The sequence below is a fragment of the Meleagris gallopavo genome, chromosome 2 (assembly GCF_000146605.3).
Source record: "Meleagris gallopavo isolate NT-WF06-2002-E0010 breed Aviagen turkey brand Nicholas breeding stock chromosome 2, Turkey_5.1, whole genome shotgun sequence".
NCBI lineage: Eukaryota > Metazoa > Chordata > Aves > Galliformes > Phasianidae > Meleagris > Meleagris gallopavo.
The window spans coordinates 67,163,843-67,186,154 of record NC_015012.2 but is presented as its reverse complement, the minus strand read 5'-3'; the positions used below and the strand labels follow the sequence as shown (position 1 = coordinate 67,186,154).

At 41.1% G+C, this 22,312-nt stretch overlaps 1 protein-coding gene and 1 long non-coding RNA gene across 2 annotated transcripts in view; both read left to right on the top strand.

Annotated features, from left to right (window-relative positions):
• Positions 1-22,312, top strand: part of PRDM1 (PR/SET domain 1) — a 690,597-nt gene that overhangs the window by 194,205 nt on the left and 474,080 nt on the right.
• LOC100546792 overlaps positions 1-22,312 on the top strand; it is a 36,696-nt gene that overhangs the window by 5,969 nt on the left and 8,415 nt on the right. The window contains exons 2-3 of the long non-coding RNA XR_002112301.2: positions 1,290-1,475; positions 14,628-14,779. This is a non-coding gene — a long non-coding RNA (uncharacterized LOC100546792). The remainder of the gene's footprint in view (positions 1-1,289; positions 1,476-14,627; positions 14,780-22,312) is intronic.

The window sequence follows — 22,312 nt, the reverse complement described above, 5'->3', positions numbered from 1 at the left end:
GTTTGGGACACTGCTGGATCTTGACGCAATGCAACACAAAATTACTCAACGTGCAAATTATGGGACTTGACTTTCTGTTGAGCAGTTCAGCTGCTGCCTTCTGATGCCTCAGCCCCAGCCAGTGGTCAGAGGGAAAAGGAGAGCAGGATGTTGCTGGACCTTGGCTTTCCCAATAGGATTTTCTCACAGATGGAGTAAAGAGAGGAAATGACAGAAGCTGTTATTCTTTTGGAGCTCCAGTTGTCACTGTCTTTGTGGCTGGCAGTGTATGGGCTTGCTTTCTGATGACAAGTAGTAGTATAGTATTCAGGGAGTGCAGCAATTAGTGCTGAGACCAGAGAGACCAACTCTGAAGGCAAAAACAAAGGTGGAAATTAGAGGTATGACAAACCAGTGAAAAAAAGTGAAAATTCACATCTTGTTAGTTGTACAGTTACATTGGTGATCAATATTTCTATTTCATTGAAAATACACTGTTGTTAAGCCACCTTCGAAGAAACTTGTTCCTACAGAGAGGATTCATTTGCTTATGCTTTAATCAATAGATCTTTTATTGAATTATTTGTGGCTCCAATCTATGCCTAATGAAATCTGTGACATACTTTTCTTTATAGGCATATGATACAAATCATATGTTTTATGTACCAAACAAAGATGTTGAATAGCTGTGCCAGGTAGAGATTTTCGATGTATGCAGTCTGTTAGAGAGAAAAAAAACATGTTTCTTTCTCTGAGGGATGGGACGAAAGACAGTGGTAAGAATTAAATCCTACCCCATAGATACCTGAGGCGCATTAGAGGAATTCCTACAAATCCAAATCCAAAGGTGCTTTGGGATTAAAGAATTAGAACCAGAACTGTCATCATTTTATGCACACTTTATTTTAAATTCAATATTCCTTTCTTTAAAACCTTTCCACTACTGCTACTCATCATATTATAGAGAGAGAAATAGGAATTCTTTTATTTTTCAATCTATGCTGCTTGCTTTGGTGCAGTGACAGCACGCTAAGTGCTGAGTTAGATATGACAAAATAATTTCACCTCTTAAAAAAATACATAGTTGTGTTTAATGTTTGATTTTTAAAAGTTTAAAAAAGGATCATTTCTGAGAAATCCTGAAAAGTATCCTTTTGTTTAAGGGGAAAGTATCAGTTGTTTTTTTTAATGTTTCTTTCATTTGGTCTTCTTGTACTAGGGTGATTTAGTGAACAGATTAGTGAATGTATGTAGGGGCATCTAAGAAATATATTTGTCATACTGTACAATGTGTTTTTTGTGTTTTACAGAAAATTCTTTGCCAAAACCAAAATTACCTGAGGACAGTGTTATTTCACCATACAATATAAACACAAGCTACCCAGGGCTTGCCACGGGAAATGGACTTTCAGACTCACCAGCAGGGTCAAAGGATCACGGGAATGTACCTATTATTGTCCCATTAATTCCGCCACCTTTCATAAAGCCACCAGCAGGTAAATCCTCCTAAACATTTAAAAATGTTGGTTGTCATTGACACGGGTCCTGAGATTGCTAGGTTATGGCTTGTTTGTAAGAGTGCTCTAGTAACCAGTTGCTGTGAACTTCAAGAAAGACTAGGGGACGATGTGTTTTGATAGTATTCTTGAAAAACAATTGCAACTGCAGTGCCAACAGACAATCTCTCCTGCTGCTTGTGACAGTCTGCGTGCCGGATTGTACTTCCTCAGCATTTGAGCAACATCTGCTTTAAAAAAAATGATATTGTTTTGATGACTAATGCCTTTAGGTAAATTAATGAAAGATGATTAAATAAAAATAGGCTCCGGAGGGAAACGGTGAAAGAGACAAAGTCATCAAATCAATATTGTGTCTTTCTTTATATCAGGTTAACAAGCTTATCCTGGGAAAACTATCTCTTGGTTCCCATTGAAGTCCCTGACCATCATCTCTTGAGGGTTTATTATGATCTTAACTCTGCCCAGGAGACTGCACCAAAATGTTTTACATTTTCATTAGACTTTTATCAGGAGTGATTTCATAACATGCCATTCCTCAGAGTTTGCGTGAGAGATGATTTATTCTCCTCAGCATGCTGCTTACCATAATCCGTGAAAGTAACTTGTAGAGCTCCACTAGGGTGATTAATTGCCATGTTACTGTCTGCCGTTGTACACGGCACAGTAATTGCTGAAGTTAGGTAGCAGTGGGCTCAGTCCTTCTTTTGCAGATGTTCCTGGGTGTCTGAGTACTCAGGGGTGGGCAAGGTGACCTGCGGCACCCACTGGAGGTGCTGGCGTGCAGGGAGCAGCTTTGTGGCAGTGTCCCATTGGCTGTGAGGACATTTCTCTAGAGGCAAAGCTGTGCACAGGGCTTGGTGCCACATACTAGGTGGTTGGTAATGGTAAAATATTGGAGGGTCCAACAAAGGCTTGCCTGTTGATAGCGACATGACAGATACACTGGCCCCTCCTAGGTTATTTTGATGCCATTGAGTTTTTTTCTCTAAAGAAGTATACTAATATGCTCTGAGTAATTTTCAGATGTTACCCAATATGTACTCTCTGCCAAAGACTTTTCATCTATTTTATATGATATTTGCTAATTACTAAAGCTATTTGGGCCCATTCCTGCAGCCTTTACACTGCTAAAGATCTCGGGCCATATGGGCTGGATCCTCAGCTGTTGCTGATTTGGCCCAAAAGCTTTAATCAGGGGCTTGTATCATCCCAAACTATTTTCTCCCTCCAATCTGAGTCATGAATGAATCCAGAATGTTGAATTTGAGGTATGTGGATGCAAGGCTATAACATGCACTGTGCAAACTGCCACAGATACTGGATTTTTGTGACATCAAATAGGCAGGAGGAGGTGGAACAATGAAGTAGAAAAACAAATTACTGCAACAGTAGTTAAGTGGGCATGGAAACCTTAGCCAAGTCAACTGCCTTCTATTCTTTGCCCATCCACGTACCACATGTGATCCTGTGTTCAGATGTATCAGTAAAGGTAGCACGTGTAAGAAGCTTTTTATAAGTATTTTCCATCTTTAGGTTTTTACTTCTTTAGTTCATAAAGAAAATAATTGTTTTGCTCGCATTCACAAAGATGTGAATGCATAATTTCTGCCTCCTCTGATTTTATCCCATCATTAGTGATGAGTGCTAGATTACCACAACTTCTGAGTAAATGAACATATTTATCTCACCTTTGTTTTAGAGAGCAGAGTTTGGAAGGTTTGAAGGGGGAGGAGAACCACAGCCTTTGTGAGTTTTACAGTGAGCACCAGTAGTAATTGTGGTGTTTTATCTTAGGGCGTAGGAGCCCTAGTCATGATCACCCCAAAGAGCCTGCGGTACAGTGTCAGGCAAGAAGCAACGGGTGAATACAAGCAGAAAAGAGAGTACAAAGGAACTAGGAGAGCCTGTGTGCAAGGCAGTGGTGTTGGCACCACACTTTGACACCGTTTTTTGGGCACTACATCAAAGCAGAGAACTTCAGAGTGATGCAAAGCCAGGCAAGAATAACTGTGGGGATGTTTTCCCCTCTTTTCTAGCACATGGGACAAACTAGGGAGCAGCACAAAGGTGCTTATTTGAATCGTGTCGGCAAATGAAAAGGAATGTTGTCAGTGATTGCTAAAGCTGAAAGTCAGCATTTTCAGTGTGGCTGGGACTGTCTGTGAGTGACCTGCTGAAAGAATGGGCACAGCTTATATTGGTGGAGTTAATAAAGAAAGAAAGGGAATAGAAGGGAGCAGGCAGAAAAATTCTGAGAGAAGACTTCAAGGTTAAAATACTGGGCAGAGAAAGGGGTCTTTGCAGCATGTTTTGCATGGATAGGCTTAGTGCAGTGGTACATAATGGAACAGAGAGAAAAATAGGTAGTGGTACACTGCAGTGACTGAGACATGAGATGCTGAGAATTGGAATGAGCTCAATCTTGTGGATGAATGGGGAAAGTTTTGGATGTTGTTCAGGGAAAAAGTTAACGAGATTAAAATCTAGCTCAAAAGAGAGCGCCCACAGATGAAAATTATATCTAAATTGTGAACCTGAAGGACAGGAAAGATGATGGAGCAATCCACCGCTACTAAGTAAATAATACGGAGTGAACACTCAGGGAAAAATTATTAAGACTTTAATTCTTGCCACATTGATTTTGAACTGAAGGGTCAGTGCCCGTAAAGAAGTGTCAGAGAGACAGGCAGAGGCAGTCATTTGGACAGCAGACCAATGATCTGGAGAGGATAAGCAGATCCAAGAAACATCCACAATGAGTTATTAGTTGAATAATTTTTGAAGATAAGATTCTAAGAGGTAAGAGGGAGAAGAGAAAGAGCAAAGCGCTGGAGATGCTCACAGGAGCCTGAAGGGAGAAAGAAGAAACATATTCTGTGAGGTGCACTGATGTAGCAATTGCAAAGGTAGAAAAATCATTGGGGGAAGATATATCTTTCCAAAGAGACGGATATGATTCTTAGTATCAGCAACAACTACCAGCTGACGAAGGAGTACTTGTCCTGATCTACATCTGGGAAGCAGTCAGCAAAGATTTCAGCAGATTAGATCTTCCTTGAGCCTGCTGGAAACCATTGAGTAGTATCCTATCTACACTCTTGCTTTAAATGAACAAGCTAAAACTTCAAATAGGTAATAAAATCACCTTTTCTCCCTCCTGTTTATTTTATAGTTTTTTTTTTCTTTCTTTTGAAAACCAGATGATTTCAAGCAGCATGACTACAATACATCTCCAGACAATGTTGCACTTTCTGTTTCAATCAAATGATGTGTTAGGTAAATTTTGCTTATACGATCGTAGGAAACATTGGAGTGTCGCCTGACCAAATATAAACAGCTATAAATATAAAGGTGCTGTCTCTTTGGAGTACCCCAAGATTATACCCAAATAAGCTGAGTTGAATGCACAGGCCCTGTGTGATGCATGAAACATCTACGGGCTAAGGTTGCTGCCCGTCTGTGGAGATTATAAGTTCCTCTTTGACGGAGCTGCTGACACCACCACACAGGTAGGCTGTGCTCAGGCAGAAGTCAGATTAAAACAGGCTTTGTCAGTCAACATCAGCCATCTGACTTGCATTTGGAGGTAGACACAGAACCAGTGCAGCCTCCAGAACGTTGATTTAATGAGTAGTCTTCTGCTGGCTGATCACCGATCCTCCTTGCTGCCTCCGCTAGTTGCAGCAGTCCTGTGTAATCTTCAGGGGTTGGTCTCAAGCACAGTCCATTGCAGCAAACTGATATTTCTTCTTGGTGTTAGAAGAATCTTGCTTTCTGCAAAGCAGCCTAAAGAAAGTATTGTTTTCGTTAGACAGAAATGGCAAGGAAAATACATGCAGTAGCCAGGAACGATCTGGAAATAAAAATACCTCCAAAGTTGTGCAGGATATATGATCATAGTAATCAGTACCAACCATCCTAACTTGTGTTCTACGGTCCTCAGTGCCAGGGAGGAAATCTGTGAAGGCGCTGGATGACTCTGCCCTTTGGATCAACGAGCATGGCTGTCTGTTTTGGATGCAGGACAGCTAAGATCTAGTCTTCTTGATTTTAGAAGAATGCAAAAGAAGAATGCAAGAAGCTCTTTAAATGCAGTAAGAAGCGTGCTTCCTCCTTCCTGGCATCTGCTGCAGGATGTGATGTCTCCATTTCCTGGTCCTTGGTTTATTTTTCCTTGAGAGCCTTGTGGCAATGTTTTGGTAGAGGAGGACAACTGCTGTTTGGCCTGGCTTTTGAGAAAAGGCATCAAACAGAAGTGTTCCCTCCCCCTCGTAGGTGCAAAGTACAAATTACATCTGTTATCCACAGTGCTGCAAATGAGCCCCAGCTCCCCGCTGTGCAGCACTGCCAGGGGGTCACTGCCAGAAGTACTTCCAGTACTGCATCCCTTATAATACAGGCAAGGAAACGGCACGTTCAAAGACTAAAATGAGTAATGAGGTGCTTTATAGAAAGGAATGAGTGATTTTCTATGTTATAGCTTAACATAATGTTAGAATCAAGGTTTACAATCCTTCGTACACATAGGTGCACATGAATAACTTGGTGCATCAGCCATACAACACGTGGGATTCAGCAGAGTCCCTGCCTGAAGAACGCTCTGGAGCTGCATGCCGTAAACTCTATCAATATTTAAATTATATTGGAGGGATCTGAAAGCATAAAGGATTTTTAAATGGTAGTTAGCAGGGCAGTAAAGCTGAATCCCATGATTATCTGTCTGAATTCACTGAGGAATTGGTTCTACGACTGCATTACCAAGAAGTCTTATTCCAGGCAGAACCCAGTAGCGGTTTCCCTTAAATAAAGACCATATTATCAGGTCTAATTAAGCCTATATATTGAGGAGACATTCATTTTACTGCACTCTTGATCCTTTTTCAGTATTTTCCAAATCTTATTCCAGTTTACAGTTTCTGTAACTGCAGGCTTAGCTCTCTAATAAAGACGACCGCAACCCAACAGTTACAGTTACTACTCTTTGAACACTTTCTTTTGTTTCTGGTTTGAAACATCATCAAATTTATACTGATTGTAGAGTTTTAGTGCCTGTGTTTTAAGATGTCAGTATTTGCTCATATGTCTGCCCTATATATAGCCCATTGTTGATGCCTTTTTCTCTCTGTGGAGGACAAAGCTTTTCCTTTGTGCTATAAGGAAGATCACAAAGTATACTTGTACTTTATGCACATACTTTAGTAGCATATTTTAAAAATGCACGGGGAATTCTACATCCATAAGCTGAAATATGTGCTTTTTTCTTTGCGTGTTTCAAACCTGCCTTAAAGCCAATTTTTATTTGGTTCTGTGTTCGGTTCTTACTGAACTGTGGATGAAAATATGCCTTAACACAGACGTAGAAAACATAGGCAAGTCGTGGTTCTCCCAAAGGATTTTTTAAAAAGAGGTGGGACACTTGACTTTTTCAGTAGCGTAGCAAACTTTAAAAGACTCTTCTTTCTTTTATAGACCTCCTGAGATATTTCTGTGGCTGCAAAAAGCTTTCCGTTGTAAGCCCTATTTTTTAATCTTCCTCTCACAATTACTTTTTCCAAAGAACTTTTTATACCTTGAGTTTGTCACAAACCCTACCTACTTAGAGGATCAGCGCTGAAGTATTATAACAAAGGGTTCTGTGGAACTGTTGCATGAGTTACATTTGTTCATTTTTCAAATTTGAGTTTAATCAGATAAAGCATCTCGGATATATTAAAAAAAATGATGGGAACAGTGCTTCTGACTCTCTTGAGAACATCTGCCTCAGGAACTGCTTTGGGTTAACAAAATCTGAACATTGTGTTACTTGTTCTCAATCGGTGAATAGTAGGAGTTTCAGGAGAGCCAATTGATAACTCCGAGCTAACCATTATGAAATCCTGGCCTATCGCTGTGGAAACCACGAACACTTTTTGTTGATGCTACAGACGTCGAGATCTAATTTCTTTGAAAAGGGAGTTTTTCATTTGAAAGTAGTAATGAAAAGAGCTATAAAATTTGAAGATGTGTGCTGATGGATTGAACACAGTGCCCAGCATGGGGCTAAGGGCCATTCTAGTGGATTCTTTAAGCTTCCCTCCAGAAAATCACAAAATCATAGAATGGTTTGGGTTTGAAAGGACCTTAAGTATCGTCTGCTTCCAAAGCCCCTGCCACAGTCAGAGTTGCCAACAATTAAAATAAGGCATTAGATCAGACTACCCAGGGACTGATCTTGAACACCTCCAGGATGGGATGTCCACTGCTTCTCTGGGCAGCCTGTGCCAGTGCTTCACCACCCTCTGAGTGAAAAATTTCATCCTAACATCTCATCTAAATCTCCCGTCTTTTATTTTAAAGCTGTTCCCCTTGTTCTATCATTGTCAGACTGCGTAAAAAATATTTCCTTCCTGTTTGTATGCACCATTTAAATACTGGAAGGCCATCTCTGTACAGCCTTCTTTTCTCCAGGCTGAACAAGACCAGCTTCCTCAACCTGACTTCATAGGAGAGGTGCTCCAGCCCTCTGCTCATCTTCATGATCCTCCTCTGGACCTGCTCCAACTGCTCTACATCTTATGCTGGGGGCCCCAGGCCTGGATGCAATACTTCAGATGAGACCTTACCAGGCCAGAGCAGAAGGGGAGAATTCCCTCCTTCTCTGTGTTGGCCACCTACCCAGACAGCAAGAGTGCACTGCTGGCTCATGTCTAGTTTTTCATCCACCAGAACCCCCAAGTCCTTCTCTGCTGGGCTGCTCTCAAGGAGTTCTCCCACTCTGTATACATATTTGGGATTGCCCGAATTCAAGTGCAACACCTTGCACTTAGCCTTTTTTTGAACCTCATTAGGTTCATTTGGGCCCGCTTTTCAAGCTTGTCCAGGTCCCTTTGGATGGCATCACTTCCTATATTGTGTCAGCTCTACCATTCAGCTTTGTGTTGTCTACAATCTTGCTGAGTCTGCACTCTATTCAACTATCTAGGCTGTTGATAAAGATGTTACAGAGCACTGCGCCTATAGGGCAACTGTTAGGTCATGGTGACTGAGCACCTGGTGAAGGGGTGTGTCTGGCTCAGGGAGTGCAGGAAAATTGCTTGCATCTGTGCTCCCCACATGACCACAAGGGGAAGACCCACAGTGGAGCCATCTTGGACTCGTATAAGGGCCAGCCTGGACCTACACTGTTTCTTGTGAAAGAGTGCTGCATAGCCAGTCCTTCACCAGTTGGGTGAGTTTAATTCTTCTTTCTGTATGTGACTGTTGTGAATACTTTACCTGATATCACCAAGAATCTGTCAGAAGCAATTTCTCTTCTTCATAAGCAGAGCAGGTCCTAAGACTGATCTCTGGGAGATACCATTCAAGGCTGGTCTCCAACTGGACACAGAACTACTGACCACAACCCTCTGACTGTGACCATCCAATCAGTTCTTTATTTATCCAATAGTCCATCCTTCAAATCCATTTCTTTCTCAATTTTGAGATGAGGATGAGGTCTTGCCTTTGATATCAGTTGCCCTTCCTTTGTCCACCAATGCCACCGCTGTCATAGAAGGCCACCAAGTTGATCAGGCATGATCCTCCCTTAGTGAAGCCATGCTGGCTGCCGCAGGTCACTTCCTCATCTCACATGAGCCTTAACGTAATATCCAGAGGATAACTGGGATCCAAACTCCTGCTGTCAAGTGGCATACAGTGGGTAGAAACACACAGTTTAAAAAAAAGGAAAGAAAAGAAGCAGTAGTGGTGATACCTGGCTCTGATAGTTGCAGAAGAAGAAAACTCACGTGCCAGGAGGAGTTGGGCTGCAGGGAGACATCCAGGAGGATAAGCTGCTGAAATATTTCTATATTGAGTGACAAACACAACTGCAGCCAAGGACAGATTCCACGCAGATTCACTTGCTTTGAGATCTCTGCCCCAGACCCTGCATCCCTGTGGTCTTTCTTCTGCTCACCATCACTGTTTCAGTACTGTAGGTGGGCGTTCAGGAGTTTTCTTGCCAGAACAAATGAACATCTCTCGCTGAATTTCTTGCAAGTAAATATGGAAAGTAAGATTTAGGAACACCTGTCCAGGGATCATCATAATCTTTAGGATGAGAGCTCTGTCTGCATTTAGTGTTTCTGGATTTGTTAAACTAGAATTAAAGTTGAAAATGCATATCAGAGAGTTCAAAACAGTATTAGCAGAATGCTGCAGTCTTAAAGTTAGTGAACTGATTGGAACTTAACTCCAGAATTGCAGGGATTTTAGAATCAGCCTTCTAAGCACTGCAGGCCATGCTTGTTTGCCTAGATAAAGGGACAGAGCTATCCATAATGGATTTGCTCTATTGTACTCTTCACCTTCCTCCCCTTCTCTCCATCTCTCCAAATTATGGTTCCATATAAGATCGATTAGTCTAAACTGCTGCTCATTGGCTTTAAGAGGAACATTTTCTGCAGCTCCTTTAGACTGGTTGGAAGGAAAAAAAACCACCAAACATTCTGCTTAATTAAGACCTAAAGAGGCGGTGCAAACTTTTGATGATTAATTGGAGCATGCTTTAGACTGATGCATATTTAGTTATTATAATGTGATAATTTTATCTTGTTATACAAACTGCTCCCTTTGGGAACATGATTTAACACTGCAAACACACCATGTTTATTGCATTGTTCATTATGAAAAATACACAGGCAAAAAACCACAAGGAGATGTATCTGAATAGTATCTGTGCAGTGGGTGCAGGGAGTGCTTCTTCCTCCTGTAATGACACAACCCAGAGGCACTAAAAGCAAGGCATTTCAACTCCCACAATAGCTCTTCTTACAATGCTTCATATGAAGAGTGGAGAACTCACAAAAGGAGAGGCTGGAAATTCAGGTCTTGTGCTGCATGTGAAAGGAATGTGTCTTTCTATTACCTGGTATGATTATAGGGAGTAGCCATGTGGATATTCTGCTGAAAGCTCTCCCGTTACTACTCAGTGTCAGTATGCCAGCTCCTCTTCGTCCTACCTCTCATAGGTGTGACAAATCTGAGAACATACTCAGCATAGTACAAGAACAGTTCATAAAGTTGCAAGCCCACAGGGAAAAAAAAAATGGGATTGATTAAGAAAAATTTACTTCCACTTCAAAATGATCATAGAATCATAGAATGGCTTGGGTTGGAAAGGATCATCAAGTTCCAGCCTCCCTGCTGCAGGCAGTGTTGCCAACTGCTGGATCAAGCACTAGATCAGATTGCCCAGGGCCCCGTCCAACCTGGCCTTGAGCACCTCCAGGGATGGGACATCCACAGCCCCTCTGGGCAACTCATTCCAGCTCCTCACTATCCTCTCAGATCTGTCCTAAGACTTTCAGATGTTATTTTTGTACTTTAAACCATGCATCAGCATAGCTATGTGAGTCCTGAAAGTGATGCTGAATGATCTTCATCAACAGAGCTGCTCCAGCGAGCTCATATGATGGATGTGGGCATGCTGTTGGGGTGAGCTCGTGTCAATCAAGTTGATACGCACTGCGAGGCTACCAGCAAAGTTTGTCTGTGCACACAGGGGAGCATTGCTGATGTAGCACACCAATGCAATTATTGTGAATCAGCTTTCTTAGTGCAGTCCTGGCCTAAAAGAGTTTAGAAGAAGCATTCAGGATGCAGTCTCAAGCTACTCAATTTGAAATTCCCTGCTGTCCTGCATTCTTGTCCCGGGTTTTTCTTGCTGAGTGTTGCAGATACTGGGATTTGATAGATTTTCCTGAAAGGACGAGAGTCTGGTAAAGTGATTTTTAAAGAATTTGGCCATATGAGACAAAGGTCTGTGAAAAAGTGAGAGTAGTCTTGAATGGTAGATTTGAATTACTGAGTTTGGATTTTTCCAGTTTGTGTTTAGGAAGATTGCAATTAAATCACTAGCCTTTGGCTTTCCTTATTTCACACAATCTTAATGGATTTTTAAGCTTATTGCTTCTCAGTGCTGTGGATTGCAATAGTAGAAATACATGGACTATTACTTTTCTGTTAACGTAGCAGTCCTCTTTTCCGGTTACTAAGCTTAATGCTCTGTAGTGAAACATCCCTCAAGTGCTTTCACAGCTTCTGCTCAGATCCTTGCTGCAACCAGTGTCAAGGAGGAAAGCACACTGCCTGATCTGGACCGTTATGGTTGTCCACAGCTGTCAGCCACACACCCTGCTGTGTCAGCCATGGGGCATGGCTCTGTACCCATTGGGAATGGGCACGTTAGTCTGCTGCTTGCAGCTTCACTGGAAGTTAAAAGAAAGGAGTTGGTTTTACAACAAATTCTTAGCTCCCACAGAACTTTTGTTGACGGTCCATGGAGAATTAGTCACATGATATTGGAAGTTTTCCTTTTTCGCCTGATGCGTTGCATTACAAGAAGATGCAGTTGCATCAAAAACTTGCATGCCCTCTACCCCCTTCTGAAGTACTGCTATTTGCTGGCTGCTTTACACGGCTATATGCAGTTCATCCTCATGTTGCAGTGTTCCTACGCCTTATTAATGGAAGAGGCATCTACTTTTATTATTGCTGTTACTATGAAAAGGACTATATGGCGTGTGACTATTTTTTGATGGTGGAGGGAGAAAGGAATGGAATAGAGAAATAATTGAAGTTTGTATTTAGGCAGGCTCTTTCCCTCACTTTCACCTTTCTCCTTTTCAAAACACTGAACATTTTGATTAATATTGATGATGCCTTCTGGATATCAGCTGTCTTTTCCTGGAGGTGCAGGCAGCTAGCAGCTAGAGGTAGATGGTGGGCCATTTTCTGCTGTTTTATTGACTGTCAGCTCCATGGATCACATATTAAGTGATGTTTCTTCAAAGGGTTCTCCTAGAGGTAGTAACAAAGTTCTGCAGGGCACGAGGAGATCATAGCTTGACCAAGCAGGTTCCTCTGTCTGCCGCTGCTCTTCTTGCCTGGGTCTGTATTAAAGGGAACCTTTGGCAAAAGGAGGTGGGTTGAGCTTTACTCTCCTGCATAACCTAATGCAGGGAAGTTGTAACGTGGCCTTTCCCTTTAAAGAGTTGCTGCTGGGATGCTCTTTAATTGAAACTGAACAATTTTGTGGTCGTTCTGATCATCCACAGGAGGCAGTCGGTGTGTGTCAGTGCTCAGGAGTTGAATGGTGGCTTATGTATCTCCCCTGTTAAGCTGTGCATGAAAACTCCTGGGAATCCCAGTGTCAGAGCTCTGTGCTTCTCCTTTAGGTCTATGCCCATGACGAGCCAGCCTACTTTAAAACAATGTGCTCCAGCACTTACTTAGCCAGTGAATTCTCTTTCAGCTCCGTAATTTTCTTTCCTCATTAATGACAGTTACTCTCACCAGTAACAAGGCTGTTATAAAGTTATCTCTGGTAGATCTTCCACTTTCTGGAGATAAAATACTTCTTGTCAGTAGGAGAATATATGTTGCTGTTATCTGAAACAAGGGGTTGCTGGCTGTTTCCTTCGGCTCATGGGAATTTCACTTGTCGTGGTGTATTCAAAGAATAAGTTCAGCCTGTGAGGAATTTTGGTGCAAACACAGCTGAATCAGGGCTCCTTTGTGAAAGCTTGGTCAAGATAAGAATGCAGAAAAATGCTGCTGTGCCCTGGTGGGATAGTTAGCTCCAGGCTGGTGCAGGCAGGTGCTTGCAGACCTCTTTATCCTCTGTATAGCTGGTGGTTATCCTATTCAAATTGTTGTGATTTCCCTTGGTGTTCAATATATTACAGCTTTTATAATATTGGCAAATCCTGCTCTAAAGAGTAAATGATAAAATGCATTAAGCACAAATCTATGTTACAACTTAGCCTTAAATACAGCTTTAAAGGTAGACAGTCTGATTAAAACTAAAAGGTCATTTTTTTTTAACGTTGTACAATTTTATTTGTAGCTATAAATCATAACACAATTTGCAGAAGGAAAAAAAGTTATTAAACTGGCAGTATTTATTCCGTTAAGGTGGAATAAAATGCGGCACGTAGTTCTGAATTATGAGAGCTGGGGAAAGGAGCCAAATCACTCCGCTAAAAATTAGTTTGCCAATAATTTTACAGAATGATGACAGCGTAGCTTCGAAAACAAATCCTTTATAGGGAAATGGGATGGCTGCATGACAGACTCTCTGAGCCATGAATTCTCTGCTGCTCAGGGACGAGGCACTGCTTTAACAATTAGTCTTCGGGGACTTTTTTTTTTTTCCAGCAGTTAGACAATGGCAGCTGCCTGTAACTGAAAGGTCACACTGTACAATAGACTGGACATCAGAACTGAAGAATTCTGGGATTTAAGTCAAAAGATTCCTGCTAACTTGCGGCAGTCATTTGCCTAAGAGGCTTAACCATTCCCTGCCTGTGAAGTGAAGATGATGAATGCACAAGAACCTTGTTAGGACTTTTGCAGTGTTCCAATCGTACATCTCACTAGGCATACACCTCATATTTGTAGCACATGATTGAGAGAAGCTTGAAAGAGGTTCAAGGGCTCTGGATTCAGATTTGGCTGATGAGCACAAAGACAGAAGTAACCTAGCAGACCTCACCAGTGTTGCATCTCCCTTCTTGCTCAAGTGCAGGTTTTGGTGGCTGCTATATTCCAATGATAGCTCTCATTTTCTACATCAGTCATTATTTCAAAACAACACTGCAATGGGATGTTTCATTTCTTATTTAACAGAGAGCTTTTGTTAGAGACCTGCTATGGTGCAGTACCACCCAGATGCTTTTTCTCACCAGCTTGCTGAACAGAATATCTGAACTGCTCACTGCACAGGGCTGTAAGCAACAAGAGTGAGGTAGCAGGACTTACTAAGCCTCTGTTCTGGGTTGCTTATTTAATAAAGACTTGTGCACCCTTATACATGCAAAAAAGCTCTTGAGGCTTCCAGAACTTTTCAGCTATGCACCGTTTTTAAGCTAATAATCTTTTCCAGCCATCCCAGAAGCTCTGCTAATCTACTGAGCCAGGTTGGCACAGGTCATCAGCTGCCTGTGAACGAGCTGGTAGTGGCAGGCAGGCACATTTCTGCTCCCAAACGGTAAGGAGGTTAGAAATAAGATGAGCTGGTGCAGGTTGCGCTAAGAGTAAGTGTGCAGATGTCTGAGGAAGGTGTTTTCATCTCATGTAAACATTGTTCTTATATTTTTGTTGTAGAAGATGATGTGTCAAATGTACAAATAATGTGTGCCTGGTGCCAGAAAGTTGGAATCAAGCGCTATTCCCTGAGTATGGGAAGTGAAGTGAAATGCTTCTGCAGCGAGAAGTGCTTTGCAGCTTGCCGAAGAGCATATTTCAAGAGAAACAAGGTAAGAGAAATAAGGAAAGATGTAACCTGCATAGACGTAGCTTTAACTGGCCCAGCCTGGGTCTCATTTAGCATCTAACAGAAGCTCTTTTCTTTTGTTTTCTGTTTCACCCAGTCCCTCACTTTCCATCTGTATTGTCTGTTGGACTGTCAGCCCTTTACTAACCTTGTTTCTTTCAGTTCCCTTCAGCTAGACGCTTGGGTTTTTTAGAGAATCAGAGAGCTTAGATAAACATCAACAGGATATACCAGTCCCTGTTTGGCCTTAGGGTTTCAGGATGGTTGCTGCACACACACCACTAATTTGCAGCATGCAAATATAGGAGAGGGTGGCTGTGTATGACAGCCTCAGCCTTACCAGGCAGTGGGAGCTGTGTCACCAAGTCCCATGGCAGTGAGATCATGGCTGTGCTTTTAAAGCCTAACTCTGGGTCCCATTGTGGCAGAGGACATCTGCCTAGTGAGCTGTAGTTTTGCTCTTTTCAAGTGTACTGTGGCTCATAACATCATCATGGCTGCAAAATTCAGACACTATGCATTTTTGGTTTGAGGTAAGCAATACTAGAACATCTAAAGTACCGTGAAAACCCCTCCTACTCAATTTAAATTTAACTTTGTCTAAAATTAGAATGTAATCCTAATATTGAATGCCTGCAAAAATTGCTGTAATCGCTGAAGTACAGTGCTTGAAAATGCCCTCTAGGTTGCTTCAGCAGCTGTCTTTCTGCAGCAGTATGTGCTAAATGCCATTTAAAGAAAAATAACATAGGAATGCTCCAGCATTTGTAGTTGTTGAAAAAGTAACTGTGGCCTTTTGGGACTTACTAGTGCAAGAGGAGTCTTTGGATACTCTTTATAGTCTTATAAATATTTATTATTCATAAAAATCCTTCAAATTTTGGCTTTCTAAATGATACTGTTTTCCCTGATGCTACAAAACATTCAAAGCCTGCCAAATTGCAACGATATTCAGTTCTCCAAGTCTAATATTCTAAATATGTGGGAATAACACATAAGTACATATAGATCCTAGAATCAAGATGTAATGTTACAGCAAATTACCCTCCTTTAGAAATTTGGGTCACATCATCCTGACGAAACAACAACAACAAAAAAGTGCCTAAAGAATTAGGTTGCAAAAATCAGTAGAGTGGAATTTCAGTGGCAGTCTTGGAGAATCAAGCTCATAATGTCTACTGGAGCAGACAGGCAAGTTAAAGTCACATGGATCCTTCTGCCAGGAGTGGAGCTTATGTCCTTCTTTCTAGAGATGTAGGAGAGGGAAATACATGCTCTTAGGATGCTCCTCATTTCAGAACAAGCTCCCATGTACATACACACATGTAGATGCATACATATACTGTTCAATGTCTCTTGAAGTAAGACACTGTCATGTAACAGGATCCAGATCACACTCAGATGATGTGCCCATGACTCTGAGTCACAAATTGGCATGAGTTAGATACTTACGTTGCTCTGAAAGTAATGCCTCCTATTTATTTCCATGGAAACTACAACAGATACAAAGAACATGTTAACACTGTTTAATAGAGGAAATTCTCAGCTATGAAATGCTCTTTTTCAACATAGTCACCACCATTAACTATGCATTTTTGCCAGCCTTGAACAAGAACATGTATGCCATGCTCATAAAAATCTGCATGGCTGTCTGGAATGGGCCTTGTCTTTCATGTTGCTGTTGCCACTGCTGAAACGTGCCACCACTTCACTGCTCTCACATCCATTGCTTAATCTCCATCAGTATTCAGAATGAATGTAAATGGGTGCAAGTTCTTCTACATGGAGGAATTCAGTGACGTGCCTTTGCGTTATACACACTTCCATGTCAGACACCATTGTGTCAAACTGCCCTTCTGCTGCCATCTGTTACATGGCAACAACATGGGATACTGTTGGGAAGGTTCACCCTCTACTGCCATACAACCGACATCCACCTCTGACATTTTGGGCCAACATAATACAATAGGAGGTATTACTTTCAGAGCAGCCCTCATAGATTTTAAGAGCGAAGGGTTTGCAAGTGTTCCTACTTAAATGATCCTACGTGAACTGCAGTGATGAGCACCAGATAACTCAGGAAACCTTGAGAAAGTACAACCAGTTGATGGTGTGTTATCTCTGATCTCATAGCCTAGATCCCAAAATAGGAGGTTTAGGTCCCCTACTAAAATAAATACGTATTAATATAAAGCATAGGTGTAGTTAAACCTGTTACTAAGCCTGGAGCAGTAGGAATCAGTAGTAGTAATCTATGGCCATGATTTCAATTACTCTGGCATCATACTGAAAAAGTTCCCCATTACCTATGTTAAAATTTATTACCTGTGTTCTACCTGTTGGATGCCTTCTTGTCCTTGTATTTTGATGAGGGACAGCTAAGAGTGTTTTATTCCCACTGGTTTCCTTTCCTACACCACACTATTAACTTCTGGAAGCTAAGCAGTTCTAGATATTCTCAGCATCTTTTATCCAGAAATGCATAGCATTCATTATTTTTTTATATATGACTGAAAACAAGACAACGTAGAATTGATAATGTTGGTTGCTACATTGTCTCTGCTTCAAAGAAAGCTACTGAATCAAATTTTCTCCCTCTTTGCACTTGTGATATCAATACCTATACAGAATCTGACCTAGCAAGGGAAATCCATAGCTACCCACTCCATATGTATTGATGTCATTAAATGATCAGGGGACAGAATATTTGGGAAACGCTGCCATTAAATTAAAGGAGAGGGAGAATTCAGCAGACTCTCATGCTTCTTATTTTGCACTTGACCTGTTAGTAATAGAGCAGAGTGCTGAGGAACAAGATTGAAAGAACAAGGTTGCAGTCGTTTCAGATTTAACCGCTGACCTTTAATCTGTTATTGCTAGTTCAACAGCATACCTGTCTCCTCCATGAGCCTAATGCTTATTTATGTGTTTGAGAAGTTACACCGCTCCACACTTTCTCATTTTTCAAACAGAGGAGTGAAATAGTCACGTTTCACCTGCCTTATGTGTGTTTTAAACAGCAGACCTCTGCAACAATATGGGGTTGTATTACGTTAAATATGTACAGCTGCTGCATTTCAGGGAGCTGATAGAACTTTGTGGCCACTTGGTTTAAGGCTTGAATTTCCTAATGGAGCACGCCGAGCAGTGCTCCCTCTCTTCCCCAGATGAGAAGTGCTGTGATAAGCACTTACTTACAATGATAGGATTATTTAAACAGTAAAGAATAAATCATTGCTGGTGTCGCAAAATGCCACTAACACTGCCAATTACATATTCCTGAATGCCAATTTCGGTGTTCAGAATTAGGGTTTTTGTAATCACCCTATTAACAGGCAGGAACAATGCACACCAAAGTGAGATCGCCTTGAAGCATGGGTGCCCCCAAAGCCGCCGGCTGGGTGGAAAATGGCTGCACATAATCCTTCCCCAGTCCACTCACACCACAGACATCGAAGCAGTGCACCGGGCTAAGCTAGCATCTGACTGGCCCTGGAGATGTGCATTCGTCCCCCGCGCCTTGTCATGGCAGAGCTGTGCCACTCATGCCCCAGGCCTCGAAGAGAAAGGCTTGTGTGATTGGAAGTTGCTTTTCTCATAAGAAATGCAAATTCTGTCCAGGGTATCCTGCAGTCATGACCATTTAAAATTATCTGTATTAGCAACCATGCCTTGCAAGAATAGAAATATATATATCTTTGCAATTATAATGGGTCTCCCCACAGACTGTAATTTTATCTAAATTACTAGAAATAAATGAAGAAAAAATTGATTTTTTCACCCCTTTAGGCAGAGAGTGAAGTATCTAATGTAGAAAAGCTCCAACTACCAGCAGCACTACTTAAAAAATAACCAAAATCTAAATTCTTGTTCCTGTTTGGTCTAGTGTGCATAGTCAAATATAGATAATGAACTAGCACATAAACCCGTTGTGCATAATAATACCTACTAAAAGCAAGTGATTTGGGAAAGGGAGCATTTCATACTAATGTTTGTAATTGAGTAGATTTAAGATTAGGAGTCATTTTGATGCTCTCTTCCTAAGATATTTAATTTTATAGGCCAACTAATATAAAGGTAAGTACCAAAGAGGCACATAAGGGCAAAAAGCGTTAGACCACCAAGTTTCAGAATATTAATTTTAAGAGGAACTATTGGATTCATAATTGGATCCAGTGAGTTTGAAGCCTGAAAAGATTAATTTTGAAATTAAGTTTATTGAATCAATGGGTCAGAAAACAAATTTATTATGACCAAATGGCCAAACCTAGCGCGAGGACTGAATTCGTAGAGGTTATAGACTCTGTTCACAGGCACATTATAGCATAACTTGATTTGACTAAGACCTTGGATGGGAAGTGGTTGCAAGGTTGTCAGCTAGTGTTTTATTTTTGGCCTTGTCCCTGATGTGCACTGCCTTACCAAGAAAAAAGATGATAGATGTTTGGTGCAGCCAAATTTCACTTATAGAAATAAACAGAAAAGTGTAAATCAAAAAGCAAAAGCAAATTGCTGTTCAGTGGCATGAAAATTTAAATGGCAGGGCCATTTCCTCTGTACGCGATGGAGATCCATGGCACCTACTGTGGCTGGCTTTGCACAGGGAGAAACTACCTCCTCCTGATGCAGCTTGGATGCAGGCTTGGCCAGGCATCCTTGGTGCAGGCCATCTGCAAAGACAGCATCTGGCTTTGCTCTCCTAAGCAGCAAACTGCATTCCCACCTCAGAGGTGGGGATGAAATCCCGAGGAGGGTATGTTTTCTGCTCTTCTGGCCCACCTGTGCAGCAGGGATGAGGGTGAGCGATCAAGTGGGGCCGTAGAAGCTCATACACATTTATTTAGCTCTCTGTTACAGCAGAGGATTACTAACTCTTTCAAATTATATTTCAAGACAATAATCTGTGCATAGTATCATAAAGCCTTAGTACTCTTGCCTGAACTGTTTTTTCAGCTAATTAATATATATTATACAATGTGATTGCTATGAGCTTGTATATACAAACATATCCTGAATACTGCGAGTAAACAGAAGCTATCATTTCCCAGAATTATTACTGAGGATTGTCATAGAAAGTTCTCTTGATTTCAAGCTTAATTATGCAGCCTAACAGCGCATAAGAAATATTTAACAATCTCTCTGTTAAGTCAATGAGTAATGGCAAAAAATGTTTCTTTTGTCTCTTTCTCAGGCACCTGCGAAATTTAATTTGTAAAATGATCATCGTTCATGAAAATTTGGAAAATTGCTTAACACATCTTGATGCAAATAGTGCCCCTGCCAAAAAAAAAGAAGCTTAGCTGTTATGTCTTCCTTTGCACTCCTTTTCCATAATAAGCTTTGAAACACATGGGGCTCTGAATAGAAAACCTATTTCTCCTAGAGATTTAACTTGTATTAATTAGGTGTTCAGAAAGGTCAGTGCTGAGCAGGTGTTCTACTTGGTTTGCATGCAAGAGTCTGTGTTTGGCTTTACAGCGTGGTAGAGAAGTGAGGTTTAATGAACAGCTCGCAGAGTAACTCGTTCCGGTGCGGGTTGATGTAGGATGCATGCGTGCATCCTTGTGTCTGCTTGGGTCTGTGTGCACATATGCAGGTGCAAATATGCATATTTGCCACAGAAGCCAATTAATAAGGTTTCTTGCTAAGGCTTGAAGGTGGAAGGGGAAAAGATGACAAACATTTCCATAGCTGTGATTGCTGTGTTAAGATATAAATGAGTGCTGATGAATGAATGCAGATGAGACGCTGAGTCAGCAGAGGAAAGAGTTTGAGTGTGGGGCACAGTTGCAAGCTTCTTTGAGGAATTATCTGGAGAAGGAAGGGGAAAGAAAGCACTATCCCTCAGAGGATGTTGTTAAATTATGTGGACAGAAGGTAAAAGGCCACAGGCTGTGACCAATAATCTGGAGCAGACACAGATATAAAGCAAATCTTGAGCTATAAAAAAGATGGCCAGCATTAGTCAAAAAGAGTAGATGTCATTGTTAAGCTGTTATCAGCTGGCCTTTTTGCTTACTACATACTGAGGCCAGAATTCTCATAAAACTCTTTACTTAAACCAGAGGGAAGATTTTCTGTGGTTAGAAGAGGAATTTCAATATTCCAAGCTAACCTGCAGGGACCATTGGTCAGAATATCTCACTGCTCACCCGCACCAAAGCAAAACATATTAACACTGCTAATGATGAAATGCATCAGCACCTGACTGATGTCACCAAAGACTTAATGAAGGGATCTGGCGGACCAGCATGCTTGTCAGTTTGCAAACTCAGTGGACATTTTACTGTCCATCTGCTGCCATTTAATACTATAAATTTGAATCAAATTCCCATTGTCTGAATTACTAGCAGGTATCCAATCCAATTAAAAGGCGTGTTCACTTTAATTTTAACCACCATGTCACATTACATCAGTCGTGTCTCATTCTGGCTACTTTGGCTTTATCAAGATGAATGTGCTAATTAGGACCTGAGAATCTGCTACCTCTTGGACAGCAGGCATTTGATTCAAATGAATCGACCAGCTTACACGAGTTGTCTTCGCATCAATTCTGGACAGCTTCAGCAGTGGCATCTCTCCTTGGTGCCAGAAATAGATTTTGTTTATGTGCAGACATTACAACACAATACCACTAATCACATTAGGACTTGACTAGAAGTACTTCTAAGCTACACAGCTCAGACCAGTGACTTGGATTTAAGGAGAGAGATGCTATGACATATTGATATTGAAGATGTGTAAGAAGTTTCTCTCTACCGGATACATCCTCAGAGTGATTGAAGAAGGATTGCTGGTAGCTATTTTTCTGAAAAAAAAAAAAAAAAGTTTTTTTTTGCTGAAGTCTTAAACCACTTAGATGAATTTTTGGAGGGGAGAAGGAGATGTTGGGGGAAAAATAGGTATTTTACTTTGTTAAAAATTTTGGCAAGATGTGCTTCACGATCTGTGTCCAGAACATTTTTGCATCACCAAGAGATTTTTGATTAAAGAGTTTTAGATGTGTAACAATGATGCATTCAGAAAATGAGCAGATACAATACACTCGGGTGCTTTACCTCTGAACCTCTTTGGCTCCAGTGTATGCAAGCTAGAGAAGCACTCAATAAAATACTGCTCTCCCCTGCGCTCCAGTTCACATTGCATTGGCTTAGCCCAAGCTGTCTTGACCTCATATGAATTTATGCACCTTCCAGCTTTTCTAGCTTTGTTTCCACATGATCCATACAAAAAGAGCATCAAAAACAGTGCATATTTTGATGAAAACTTAGGGTAGATATCCAAAGTGAGTCTAATTTGCGCAGATTACATTTGATGCTACTTTTCTCTTTCCTGACAAATACATCAATCATTAACACTAATAAGAACCGGGTAAATAATGAAATGCATATTACATAATGTGTTTGCTCAAAAATATCATGACATTTGAATAAATTATTGGCTTAAGGCATCTGTTCACTTCCCAGTTAGCTCATTAACTTAGGGAAATATTGAAAAAGTAACGCGTATATTTTTG